Source organism: Anastrepha ludens, chromosome 2 (genome assembly GCF_028408465.1).
Source record: "Anastrepha ludens isolate Willacy chromosome 2, idAnaLude1.1, whole genome shotgun sequence".
Classification (NCBI taxonomy): domain Eukaryota; kingdom Metazoa; phylum Arthropoda; class Insecta; order Diptera; family Tephritidae; genus Anastrepha; species Anastrepha ludens.
Window position 1 is genome coordinate 174,858,414 of NC_071498.1, and position 13,038 is coordinate 174,871,451.

At 41.4% G+C, this 13,038-nt stretch overlaps 1 protein-coding gene across 5 annotated transcripts in view; it reads right to left on the minus strand.

Moving 5' to 3' along the window:
• Positions 1–12,721, minus strand: part of LOC128855909 (tyrosine-protein phosphatase 99A) — a 178,036-nt gene extending 165,315 nt beyond the window's left edge. For 2 of the 5 annotated variants that reach the window (XM_054091147.1, XM_054091146.1), the window contains exon 1: positions 12,264–12,721. The gene's annotated coding sequence lies outside the window, so the exon portion shown is untranslated. The remainder of the gene's footprint in view (positions 1–12,263) is intronic. The other 3 variants (XM_054091145.1, XM_054091142.1, XM_054091144.1) reach the window with 2 other exon arrangements.
• Positions 12,722–13,038: the final 317 nt, after the last annotated feature.

Consider the following 13,038-nt stretch of genomic DNA (forward strand, 5'->3'; position numbering starts at 1 on the left):
GTACACCTGCAGGAAAGATATTGTATACCGCGCGAAGTGCGTCAATAAGGCTGAACTCTTTCAGTAAGTGGTCAAATACGGACTACGGCTAATGTACAATCCTGGATGGTATATTGGAGCTTCCTGGACATGTGGAATATGCAGGCCCGCCTACACTTGCCACTACAACACATCCTACTTTCGACGCAAGTATGGGACCGGGACGCCCATCTTTATATAGATAAGCTCAAGGGCGCAGTGGACGGAGGTGTATACTCTAAACATCTGGGTATCTTCTTCAGTTTCCCATTTCCCGACTATTGCAGTGTTTTTCATGCTGAACTGATGGCAATAATGAAAGCCGTGACACAATGTGAAGCGATATCCGGAGATGATATCTACATTTTCACTGATAGCCAGTCGGCGATAAAAGCCCTCACAAGCAGTCGACAACATCCGAGGTAATCATGAATTATCGCATATATATTTTAACGAGATGGCTGAGTCATTTCACCTAAAGGCGACATTGGTTCCCAGACATTGCGACAGTGGCTAACTACAGGGTCCATGAACTAGGAAAACTAGGCAGCAAATTGACCGATGAGTACATAGACAATGGCATAGTCATAACTTTACAGACTTGTAAGCTACTTAACTTTGAGGAAATCATAAGTGCAGCGAATGAGAGATGGTGTAATGAAACCACCTGCAGAATTGCCCGACAATGGTGGCCCACTCTTAATGCCAGACGCAGAAAATTTCTGCTAAGACGAGATACGCATTGACTTAGCGTCACTGATTTCAGTTATAACGGGCCATTGTCTAATCGGCAGGCACGCCCAGAGGCTGTGCAAACACATGACTTCTGCTGAAGTTGCCGAAATGAAAAAGAAATGATCCTGCATCTTTTGAGCCAGTGTCCTGCTCTATCCAGACGTAGACTTACCATTTAAGGTAGACCATTTTTTGATGAGTTGGAAGCTCTCAGTACTGTTAAAATCAGAGATCTTGTGAAATTTTTGAAAAGTACACACTGCTTTTAGGTGAGATAAGCACAAGTTTCCCAAGCGGCATCACAATGTGCTATGAACCTGACTATGTTCCACAGTGGGAAACCGCTTCAACCTAACTTGACCCTCAGAACAAAAAGCCAGCTTACAGTTTTTCGCTGTTTTTTTGTTCACATACTGAAGCGGAATATGATATCAGAACAGCCGTTGTAAAATTTCGAGATACTGCGGTTGAAATGAGCAAACAATAAAGCTTGGGCTAAATTTTAGTTAATGTGACATCATTCACCAGTGCATCCTTTAAACTACCGGGTCACTGTAGTGTTTTTCAAGCGGAAGTAAACGCTATTCATGAAGCCTTGAAATGGTTAGAGATAAACAGAATATCATCAACAGACATCAGCATTCTATCAGACAGCCAAGCTGCCCAACGGTCGCTGGATGCATTCCAAATAACATCAAGGAGTGTCTTACATTGTCGCCAATCTCTTAATGAGATGGCCAAATAATATCGTAAAACAATATATATCTATGTCTATCCTATAGAATATTATAAAATTGAGTAGACTTCAAATTAGGATCTTAGTATTAGCCCTCACAGAACATTGTCTCATAAGAAGTCATGCAATGAGATTAGGCGTACACACGCATGATTTCTGTCGTAGCTGCAGGAATGAGGAGGAGTTGGAAACAAATCAACACCTTTTTTTGCACATGCCCAGCTCTAGCCAGAAGCAGGAACCGATTTTTAAAATCCTACTTCTTAATGAATATAGATAATCTATACACTTTAGGTATCAACAACCTTTTACGCTTTGTCAAAAGCTCAGGATGGTTCAATATGGAAAGGGAAATATAGCTCAGCCCCTGCGGCTCGCAACGGTCTCATTTCGTGGTCTAAGTGGCATTGCTGTCTCTCCCAAACTAACCTAACCTAAACATTATTAGATAAGTTCTTTTTTAAATATCTCAAAGTACGACTTTTTCTTCAGTCGCTACCCAATGTAGGGAAAAGCGGAGTGCACCACTTAAGTTGCTGTGTCTCAAAAACTATTTAAGTCTCCACATTTTTTTTTAATAATAAGTACAATTTTAAGGACTATGCATAAATCAACTAACTCCTCCCACCTCTTTTCATGGTATCTGTTTTGGCAACAAGAAAAGTGACAAGTGGTCATGTCCGTTAACTACGTTGATTTCCGAATATAAGGAAATGATTACCGAGACCTTTACGAAGATTTCGCGAAATGTTAGTGAAGGGGTCGGTTTATATTAAATGAAAAAATCCACTACAAAGCAAGCTCAGTAACTGGAAATTTATTGTTAATTAAGAAAATCTTTCTGGTCATAGAAATGAAGTGCAGCATTAATTATTGGTTACTTAATCTATGCATTGCCCCTCAATTAACTGGTTCGGAACTAAGTAAGCACACCAAAAAACAAAAATAAAAAAAGCATTCACACACTCTTACATACATTCATAAAATGTAACACTTTCGCTTACTTTGTATAAAATGGTACACAAATATTGTACAATCTTTGGTTGGTGGAAGTAAAAAACCCACTGTAAACTGTGTACCTGGTTTTTCATTGTGAGCTGTGGCATTATATAAGTGCGAGTAGATGCTCTAAACGCTAGTTGCAAGCGCATGTGTCGTCTTCGGAATAAAAAAACAGTATTTAATGAACTGGTGTAAATCAAACCAGTTTTTAATTTGCTGTAATTGTCAGTTACGTACTTAGATATGCACATGCAAACATACTCACATACATACACACATCCATTCACATAAATATTGTAGCACGAAAATTACGAGCCGAACTGCGAACAGCTAATTTATTTCACTATGCGGGTGTCATAAATGCAAAAAAAAGACTAGAAAAATAGAAATTAAAAAAAATAAAAACAGGAAAAATAAATCAACCTTTATTTTATGGCTCACTCCCTACTTTCGATAACATTTGGAATACGTTATTAATCATAAATAAAAACGAGTACCTCTCGCTAATCAAAATACTAATTATTGCAGTTGATTGGGTTTCAAAAGCTGATTACACTGTGCAATATCAAAAAAAAACAATGATAAGATTTTAATTAAAGGCTCATCATAAAGCTCTCTTTCAAGTATCAAGACACTTTAGGTCATTTTTTTTTAAATAAATTACGAACTGAACGCACAATTTCCGATATAACCGATATTATGCGAGCAATCTACTAACGATGCAGGTCCTTAAGGTGAATATCGAAGAAGCCATTCGTGAGATAGAGACAGAAATTTTCATCAAGGTCACCGAAGACTTGCATAAGAGGATACGCTGCTGTGAAGCCAGCCGCATTTGTCACATGGGTTACATAAAAAAGAGAATGTTTGCTACTTCGAATAAATCATAATAATTTCGTCTAACTGATTTTTTTTGTATTTTTTTAATTAAGAAATGCTATGTGGACCACTCTGTACTTAAATGTAAGTAATTATACATCATCAATGACGACATCACTCATCATGCCCACCGTTAGGTCCCTGTCGAACCCGACGAAGCACAACGACAAGGTGGTCCACTTCGTCGGATCGGAAGAGATGCGCGAGCTATTTCAGCCGACTTTTTATACTGCATCCTCTGGTCGACAGGGCCAAGCGTCGTGCCTCCAGAAGGCTGCACAAATTAGCGAACGACAGTGCGCCACTTGCTTTCTCCTGTGATGAGGTTCAGGGGGACATCAACAAATAAAAATCCACAAAATCCATTGGCCCTGACGGACTGAACGCGCTGATGTTGAAGCACTTGAGACCATTGGGAGTAGGATTTCTCACCAGGGTTTTCAAGTTGCCCTTGGCCACTCTTATAATCGCTGACAAGTGGAAAGCAGGGAGAGTGGTCCCACTACTGAAACCTGGGAAACCCGCCAACCAAGGGGAATCTTTTCGTTCAATAACTCTCCCTTCCTAGTGAAGACACTTGACTCCCTCCTACTCCCACTGTTTACGAAACACCTGGCACTAGCCCCACATCAGCATGGTTTCCGATGAGTGCATACCCGCACCACTCCATCCACCGCCATAAACGTCCAGATAAACCGCGGGCTTAACAAAAACCGCCCCTGCGTGAGGACTGTAGCGTTGGACCTGAAGAAGGCTTTCGAAACCGTCAGGCATTCCACGCTACTACATGATATTTATCAGTCGGCACTTCCGCCAGGGCTGGTCCGCAAACTACCTGAGCGGTCGTCACTCGTCAGTGATTTTTCGAGACCAAACATCAAAGCAGAGGAAGATTAAGCAAGGTGTACCGCAAGGTGGTGTCCTTTCACCCATGCTGCTCAACTTCTACATCTCGAAGCTCCAACCACCAGAGAGAGTACCCCTGGTCTCATACGCTGACGACTGCATGATAATGGCGTCGGGCAATGACATGGATGACCTGTGCTCCAAAGTGAACAACTATTTCACCGACCTTTCTTGCGTTTTTATTGCGACGAATCTGCAACTTTCCCCCACTAAGTCCACGGCGACCCTCTTCACCACCTAGACAAAGGAGGTCAAAATGCCCCTCAAGGTAAAAGTCGATGACACACCAATTCCGACGGTAAAGAATCCTAAACTTTGACAGTTTGCTTTCCTTATCAGCGCACACAACCGCAATTGCCACTACAGTCCAAAATCGCAACAAGGTCCTCAAATCGCTGGCCGGCAGCACTTGGGGCAAAGTCAAAGAACTGTTGCGACATTTAAGGTACTTGGCCGGCCGGTTCTAAACTATGTTGCGTCTGTCTGGTCGTCTGGAACTAGTGACACGCAGTGGATAAGGCTACAGACATACGAAAATACTGCTATTCGGACAGCGACCGGTTGCCTCTTGATGCCCCCTATTCAATACCTTTACAATGAAGCACAAATGCACCCTGTAATGGAGCACAACAAACTGCTCAGCAAGCAGTTCCTGTTAGGGTGCTAACGCAGAATTCACCCTTGCAGACACCTGCCTGAGCCAGAGCCGCCTCCCAGGCACGTCAGGAGACACCTACTACACTACGCCGACGAGATCCAGGACAAAACTGACAGAAGTCTACTGGACTGGACAGTCAATAAACGACATTCACCTGGCGACCGTCACCACCTTCTTAAGCTCCCGCCCAGTGAATGCCGCAATCCAATGCCGGAGTCCAACCACCACCTATAGCAGATGAAAAGCTCCAGCTTCTTCGTGAGACACGCGTAACACTGGCAAAACTACGTTCTGGATACTGTAGCAGGTTAAACTCCTACTTATTCAGAGTTGACCCTGACATACCTAACTTATGTCCGGCATGTGAAGGCACCCCGCACGACACAAAACCACCTTTTCACATGCCCTTTAAAACCTAGTCATCTAACACCCCTCTCCCTCTGGACCCAACCTGTCGAAACAGCATGTTTCCTGGGCCTACCTTTAGATGAGCCAGACGAAGATGACCGGTGTTAAACCCTACCCTGACGGGGCTTCTATTACTGTTTAAACAACAACAACAACACTCATCATACACTAACGTGAATTAGATTTTTAGTTTGATAGTGAAGCGCCAGCAAGCGGAAATAAAAAAAAATTACCATTGAACGACCGATTAACAATAATTACGTGTCAACTGATTGTCGTGCGTCCCACACTTTTTCAGCCAGCCAGTTAGCAGCAACTTGGCCGCAATGAAGTGAACTAAAGTATTTATGAAAGCATCAAAGGCAGGGCAACATTGACAATCAATTGACAATAACCAAATTGGCTAAATTAAATTTCATCGACAATCAAATTACTTTCGTTCGAATGACAGGAGTGATTGTTATATCAAATTATTATTGTTATTGTTATTGTTTTTGTTGCTCATTGTTCGTTGCACATATTCTAATTACTAGCAAAGTGGTTTTATATTTCTATTTATCGAAATTGCATTAGAATTATCAATCAGAATTGAATTGGATTGGTTGTTTTTAAGTAAAGTGAAATTCAATTATTATAAATTGAATGAAATAATGGAAATCATGAAAATAATTGAATCAGCTCGTTTTTATTAGTTTTGCATGAAAAATTTAAATGAAAATTAATGGTGAAACTAAGTATTGGCAATAAAAGGCAAATGATTTTTTTTTCTAGAATGCATGGGAAATTAAATTGGCTAATGTATGCAGTAAAAAAATATGTAAGAATGTGCAAGTGCAAATATGATTTTTTTGCCAGAAAAATTGTCAGTATTTTAGTGTTACAAATTTAACTCTAAATAAAACTTCTTCTCTTCCTATTTAGCTTTCCACTATTCCGTACATTCATACATCTATAGAACTCTGAATATGTGGTGAGTTATCCCAATCGAAAAGCTCCGGCAGCAAAAGAATAGCAAAATTCTTTGTTGCTTTTAAGATTGACATCATTTCTTTGCTGCTTTCGCCAATTGTTTTTGTTTGTGTTCTCTTTTCGTGCCGCTTTAATTTATCGGTTTTATTTATTAATTGTTTTTGCCTTCTTGCACAATACGCACACATACATATGCACTCTTTCTCGTGTTGCATTTGTTTACGAAAGTTGAGAAAAATATTTATCAATTTAAGTGTCGTTTACCGCTTTTTGTTGTTTAGTTAATTTTTCTCTATGCTTAAACCAGTTCCGCTTTCATGGTTCTTGCGCTGAATTTGTTGTTGCAAAGTTAAAGATTATTAAGTAAAGTTATTTTATTGTTTATAAATATTTTAATCTGACACTACCATTCGCGTTCACACACATACATAGCGAGGGCTATTTTTTTATTTCATGATAGAGAAAGGTCGAAAAAAATTTTATCGAACAATGAAATGTTTTCTATTAAAAAATAAAACTACAGAACTCTTAAAATTTCAAAAAATAAAAACAAAAATAAAAACAAAAACTGGTAATCACTAAGAAGCACTAACCTCAGCACAAGGTGGCTGCCAGACTGGGGCTCTAGCACTCGCAAAGACAGGAAACGCTACTACTTTTAGGACACCAGGATGTGAACACACCACGCCGGATGTCACCCTAGTGACTGATAACCTGGCTGGGGTAATCAACAGGTGGGAAGTTCTGAAAGAATATACTCGAAGTGACCATCAGTACACCACATTCCGGATCAGTGCGAGAACTGACCCTACCCAACACCTAAAACAAAGGGCACTCGCAAATGGAACATGTCCAAAGTAAACACTGAAGCGTTCCTAGCTCACTTTGATGCAAATTCCATGCCGCACATAGAGCTCCGAAGAACCTGCTTCCGTAATAGAAGAAGGTACACCAGAGCTAGACGAAACAGAGGCGCAAGCTACTAATTTCAGAAAATCCCGAAAAGCGCTGAACCATGCAAACATCGCCAGTAAGAAGGCAAAATGGGAGGAACTTCGAAGGGATTTAAATATGAAGCCTTAGGATCTGGGCTATAAAATTGTAACGGGGAAGCTAAACGCTAACTCCGCATTCGTTCATCTATACAGTTATGCTATCAGCAAAATAGTGTACTGATTGTTCACTACGCACCCTATGCAGTGCGGGCACCGAGACCCCCCAAGGTGACGATATGCCCCCACCCTTCACCGAAGAAGGGCTTAAAACCGCCGCAAGATGCCTCAAAAGAAACAAAGCTGCAGGCTCAGATGGCATCCCAGCTGAAGCTCTCAAACTTGTGGCTAAAAGCCGACCACATGTGATGCTCGATGTTTACATTGCATACATTGTTCAAAGCATCTTCCCAAGCTATGGAAAATACAGAAACTGACGCTGATCAGTAGGGGTAAGAGCGACCCAGTACAACCGTCAGCCTGGCGTTCGCTTTGTATGCTGGACAGCGCCGGGAAATCGCTGGAGGAACTAATACAGCGCAGGCTTGTAGAGTTTGTCGAGAGTGCAGGATGATTGGCAGCAAAGCAATATGATTTTCGACGCGGAAAATTAACCCTTAGCGCAATAGAGGAGGTGGTAAGCAGCGCTCAACGCAGACGCCACTACCCGAACCGCGTCACCATCCTGGCAATGCTTGATGTACGAAACGTCTTTAACAGCCTACGATGGATAGACATTATAAAAGGGCACTATGAGAAAGGTTTCGAGTACCTGAATAGCTGCTAAGGATTCTCAAGAGCTACCTGAGTGAGCGTTCTACGACGCACCAGATGGCCAAAAAACAAAAGCGATAACGTCTGCCGCAGCTCCAGGATCTATTTTCGGCCCCGAACTTTGAAATCAGAGCTACGACGAGATATTGAACGTAGAAATGCCAGACATATCTAGTGGGATACACGGACGATGTAGCGCCGGTCATACCAGCTCGGGACACGGAGGACGCTAGAAGGAAGCTGAACCAAGTTAAGATAAGGACTCAAGTATGGGTTGAGGACCACGGCCTGGAACTCGCCAAACATAAAACCGAAGTAATCCTTATGACACGAGATTACATGCCACTCGGGGTCAGCATGCAAATAGACGACACGTCCTAAGTGACCCAAAAAGTAGTGAAATACTTAGGTATTCAACATGACTGCAGGTTTCCTTTCTGCGCTTAGATACGGCATGCGACGACCAAAGCAGGAAAGGTCACGGTATGCCAAGTAGATTAATGGCAAACATTGGTGGGCGAACACAGAGCAAAAGAAAGCTAATTACGGCGGCCACAAACTCAATTCTCCTGTATGGCAGCGGAGTATGGGGAATTGTGCTAAAGTGCAAAGCCATCATTAACCCCTATAACAATGACAGCCTTGAAATCCAACGAATAATCTCTCCTGCCAACAAGTGCTACTTTGGACTAAGTAGGCAACTGAGTAGTAAAGTCCGCTCTCGACGAACAAAACTAACACTCTATAAGACTCTGATCATTCCCGTCCTAACATATCGCGCAGAAGCTTGAACGATAACATCATCTGATGAGGCGTCCCTTGGAGTGCTGGTGAGAAAGATTTTACCGAAGATATTTGAGCCTTTGCGGCTACGCTAGCTGGGTTATGTCGTCCGAATAGATACAAAGGTTCCGGCTCTGAAAGTGTTCGATGCGGTTCGAGCTGGTGGTATCAGCATTGCATAGGAAACATCTGGTGGGGAACAACTTGACTTCACTTGGTGTATTCAACTGGCGCCGGTTAGCACGAGAAGAAATGACTGAGGAGCTTTGTTAAACTCGACCAAAATCGGGTAACCGCGAGGAGGAAAAGACACACAGATATATCTATCGCTACAACCCGGAAGTACTGGAAAAAGATGATAAATTTCATATCATTACGTTTTGTGCCACACATTTTTGAGCGACCTGTTTCCAGAAAAGTTATTTTGAAATGAATACTCGGGTCCATTTTCACGAGCAAAATAACAAAAGCAAAATAACTCTTTTAATAAAAACTATTTTTCTACGGCACCGACTCGCCAGGTAATAGCTGGTTTGTTATAAAATTCATTGGGCTATAAAAATGCATGTTCGAAATGATTCCCAAAATTCCGATTACGAAGTATGAAATTTGAATTAAATTTTTTTTTTGAATTTTTCTGAATTGTATAGAAAGTTATAAATATAAAGTTTGAATGTTTAGTTTATATGGGTGATGGTTTATAAAAATGTAAAATATTAAAAAAAAATTCCAAAAAAATTCTAGGTTAAGTTAGATATATCTGGCTGTTCTGAATAGATCTCACATAGACTTTTGGTGATCAAATTGTGGGCAGAAGACAGCCGCTACTACTCATTCCGTCAGTTTGGATCCATTTGTAGATAAAGTGTATGGGTGGTAATCGGATTCTAAACCCTTCTGCCAGCTATTCTGTTCTATTACAAAACCAAGCCTCTTACCAAAGTTTACTTGTGGAATAACGAAGCCTGACATTTCAGGACACTGAATGTTACTGTCACCAAGAAGCCAAATCAAAGAAAAATCCAGTCATCCTCAGTCATAGTGCAGACTTTTTGGCTGAGTTTCGTACAACTAATTTGATTGGATCCCAGTCGACCAGTCTTTCTATTGCCGCTATTGCAATTGTGCTCATAGCGCCGGTTACATTGTAAATATCAAACAGAAAAACATGCACTCAATTATGCGCGCCATTGTAGGTATAAAAATAGGCCTTCAAGATTTTTTTCTTTGCCTTAGAAATCGAAAATATCTACCACTTAATTGCACCAAATTTCGGAGATACATAAAACTGCGCCATTCCGCGCACATATCTGGGGAGTATTGTGTCTGGCGAAAAGGTCGCCATAGCCGGAAAATATGTCAAAGGTCATGCAACCCGTGAGTAGCTCCATTGTGTGCTTGCACATGAACGCACGAATAAAATACACATACACATACATAGCCAAGATTGTGCATGTGTGCGTGATCCTTTAGTTGCTATTGTAGTGCATTGGCTTCAGATTTGCATGCAGATTTCCTCTATCGCAATGCGGAAAATGCGGTCGCATGGGCAAATGAGTGGGCATGGCAAATGAGCGAGCGCCAATACAAATTACTCATCAACAAGGATACAGCATTTGGCAGCGAGCGCACACAGAGCGTAGCACAATTTGACAATTGTGGTGAAAGAGAGCGAGCGCGTACGCTACGCTATGAGAGACGAGCAGTGAGCTCGTGTGAGTGCAAAATGTCAAAAATTAAGGCGTTTGCCCTTTTGATTGCTGACTAAATCCACTGCCTGGGTTTTCTTCGCAATTAACTGGTGTGTGTGTGCATGTGCGCTTTTTCCTGTTCTTTTCTGTGTTTTTTTTTCTGTTTATTTTGCATGAGCTGCTGCTGCCAAATGCAGCTGTCATATTAACCGCTAACTCACACGGTTTATTGCACACTTTTCAAAGTTTATTATCGCTTGTTCGGCTATATTAATCACATTTTTTCTCCAACAACGCAGATCGTCAGTGTTTAATTGATGTCAAATAACTGACATACTTCACTTTGTATGCGAGGCTTTGCTTTTTATTACAACGCCTTTGTCACAAACTCGAGTGTACGGCACTGTAATTTATTTATTTTCCCGATTTATGTCAATAAACGATTTGCTTCGATTTGAGCAAAACAAAAAAAAAAAAACAAATTGAAAAAAGTTACCAACAACAAAGAATAACATTTACTGCGTGCTAATCAGGAAATGCCAAGAAGAAAACGACAACATAAACAAAAAAGCGAACAAAGAAGAAGAGGAGATAGACAACCGTGCAACTGTGGGCAAAGGCGGCTCTAAATAAGAAGAAGACGAAGATGAAGAAGGTGAAGAAACAGAGAGCAGCAGAAGTAGAGAAGCGGCGCTCTAAAGTTAATGAACAGAGGCGAACATAATTACAAGACGCATTTGTAAACATAGACGCGCAGAGCACACACACTCCGGCCGCTAAGTACTTCGCTTGTTGAGCGAATTCATTACCGCTGCGCTCACGAGCACTCACGAGAGAGAGATGACAGTAGAGCACGTGCAACGTACCAGCATGCGGCTGCTATATGCGTTAGAGCAAGCTGAATGCCTACATCAATTAAGAAATGAAAAATAGAGACGCTTTTTTGCAGACACTGGTGCCAAACTGGTACCTTCCACACCGGAGTTGACAGTTCTTTTTATTGATTTCTTCAAAGGTACACAAAAAACCAACCGAAACTGAACAAAACGCAAATAATGATAGGCAGCAGGCAGCAGGCAGGCTGGCTGGCATCACCGCTGCCCCCACCACCACCACCAACGCTGCCAGCAGCAGCACCTTTATCACCAACAACATCACTGGCAAGGTTCATCGCATGACCAGCCGTTGTCCAATTGCTAGCCAAGGCACCAACAATAACAACAACTGTGCGCTGTCTCACTGTTTTGTGGTTACCAAGCGCCAATTGGGCGTTCTGGCTGCTGCAAAAATTTGTGAATTTTTTCAATGGATTGTAGGCTACTCTTTGTGGTATCTGCTGCCAATTTAAATACTAAATCTTATTCTACTTTGTACATTAATTCTATGCACGTTTATGTCTTGTTTTCAGTCACTTTTCACTTCAGTTTGCACGGCGCTTTAAAACTTTCGAAGCTCAATTTTCATTGTAGCCAAATTTCTAGTTCACTTTGCTGACAGACAGCAGCATCACAAGCAGCAAGCAAAATCAGATGAATTCATTAGCATTTGAGTTGACTTTCTTTTGCTGTACCGTTATTGGTGGCCCAACCTTTTTCACATTCACATTTGTTCACTGTTTATATTTTTTAAATATTTTTAAGAAGTTCTGCTTTGTCTTCTAATGTGTACACTTTAATTTCAAAGTGCCACTCACAGCACGCACACATACACACCTATACAATACAATGGCCAACGCGTTGGTGTTGCATACACATATGCCCACACATATACACTCACAGTGTATCTGTTTATATGCAACTTTGTGCGTGTGCGTGTGTGTGTGTCAACCTCCTTAAATTGCTAGTGGTGAGGCTGTTGATTAAAAAGTTGACTTCACCTCCTGCTGTTTGGGTCTACCAATCAGCCAGTTATTTATCTTTTCTTCACTTTTCACTAAATTTTCACACTTTTCTGCACATTTTTCACAATCAACTGAGTTAGTTTTGTATGCTCACTATTGCCGAAAATTCCAGCTTTTCCTGTATTCGTTTAAATTTTGTGCATAAAGCGAAAAACGCCTTTGGGAAGAAATCATCCACTAACTCTATACAACACAATCCAGTCCTCCACAATTCTTCATTTCAATTCTCTTCGCTTCCTCGCTTTGCATTCTATGTGCTGCGCAGCATTGGTGAGGCACTAATAAAACAAGATACTCAGCGGCGAATGTGCAGATATACACTGTTGAGCGGCGAATTCAGCTAAGCGGTTAATTCGCCTAGCTACCGGCCGTCTTGTGTATTTGTTGTCAGTGTTGTGCGTTGCTGTGCTGTTTTGTGTCATTGTGCCAGAGCGAAAAGTGGAATGTCGGTGTGTATGCGACGTTGAGTTATTCGCCTTCGCTGTAGTTTGTCTAAGCGGTCTGTTGATTGTAGGAGTGATAACAAATTTGTCTGTTTACAAACTTAACGAAACGAGGCGAATTATTTTCACCGCATCAGCTGTGTT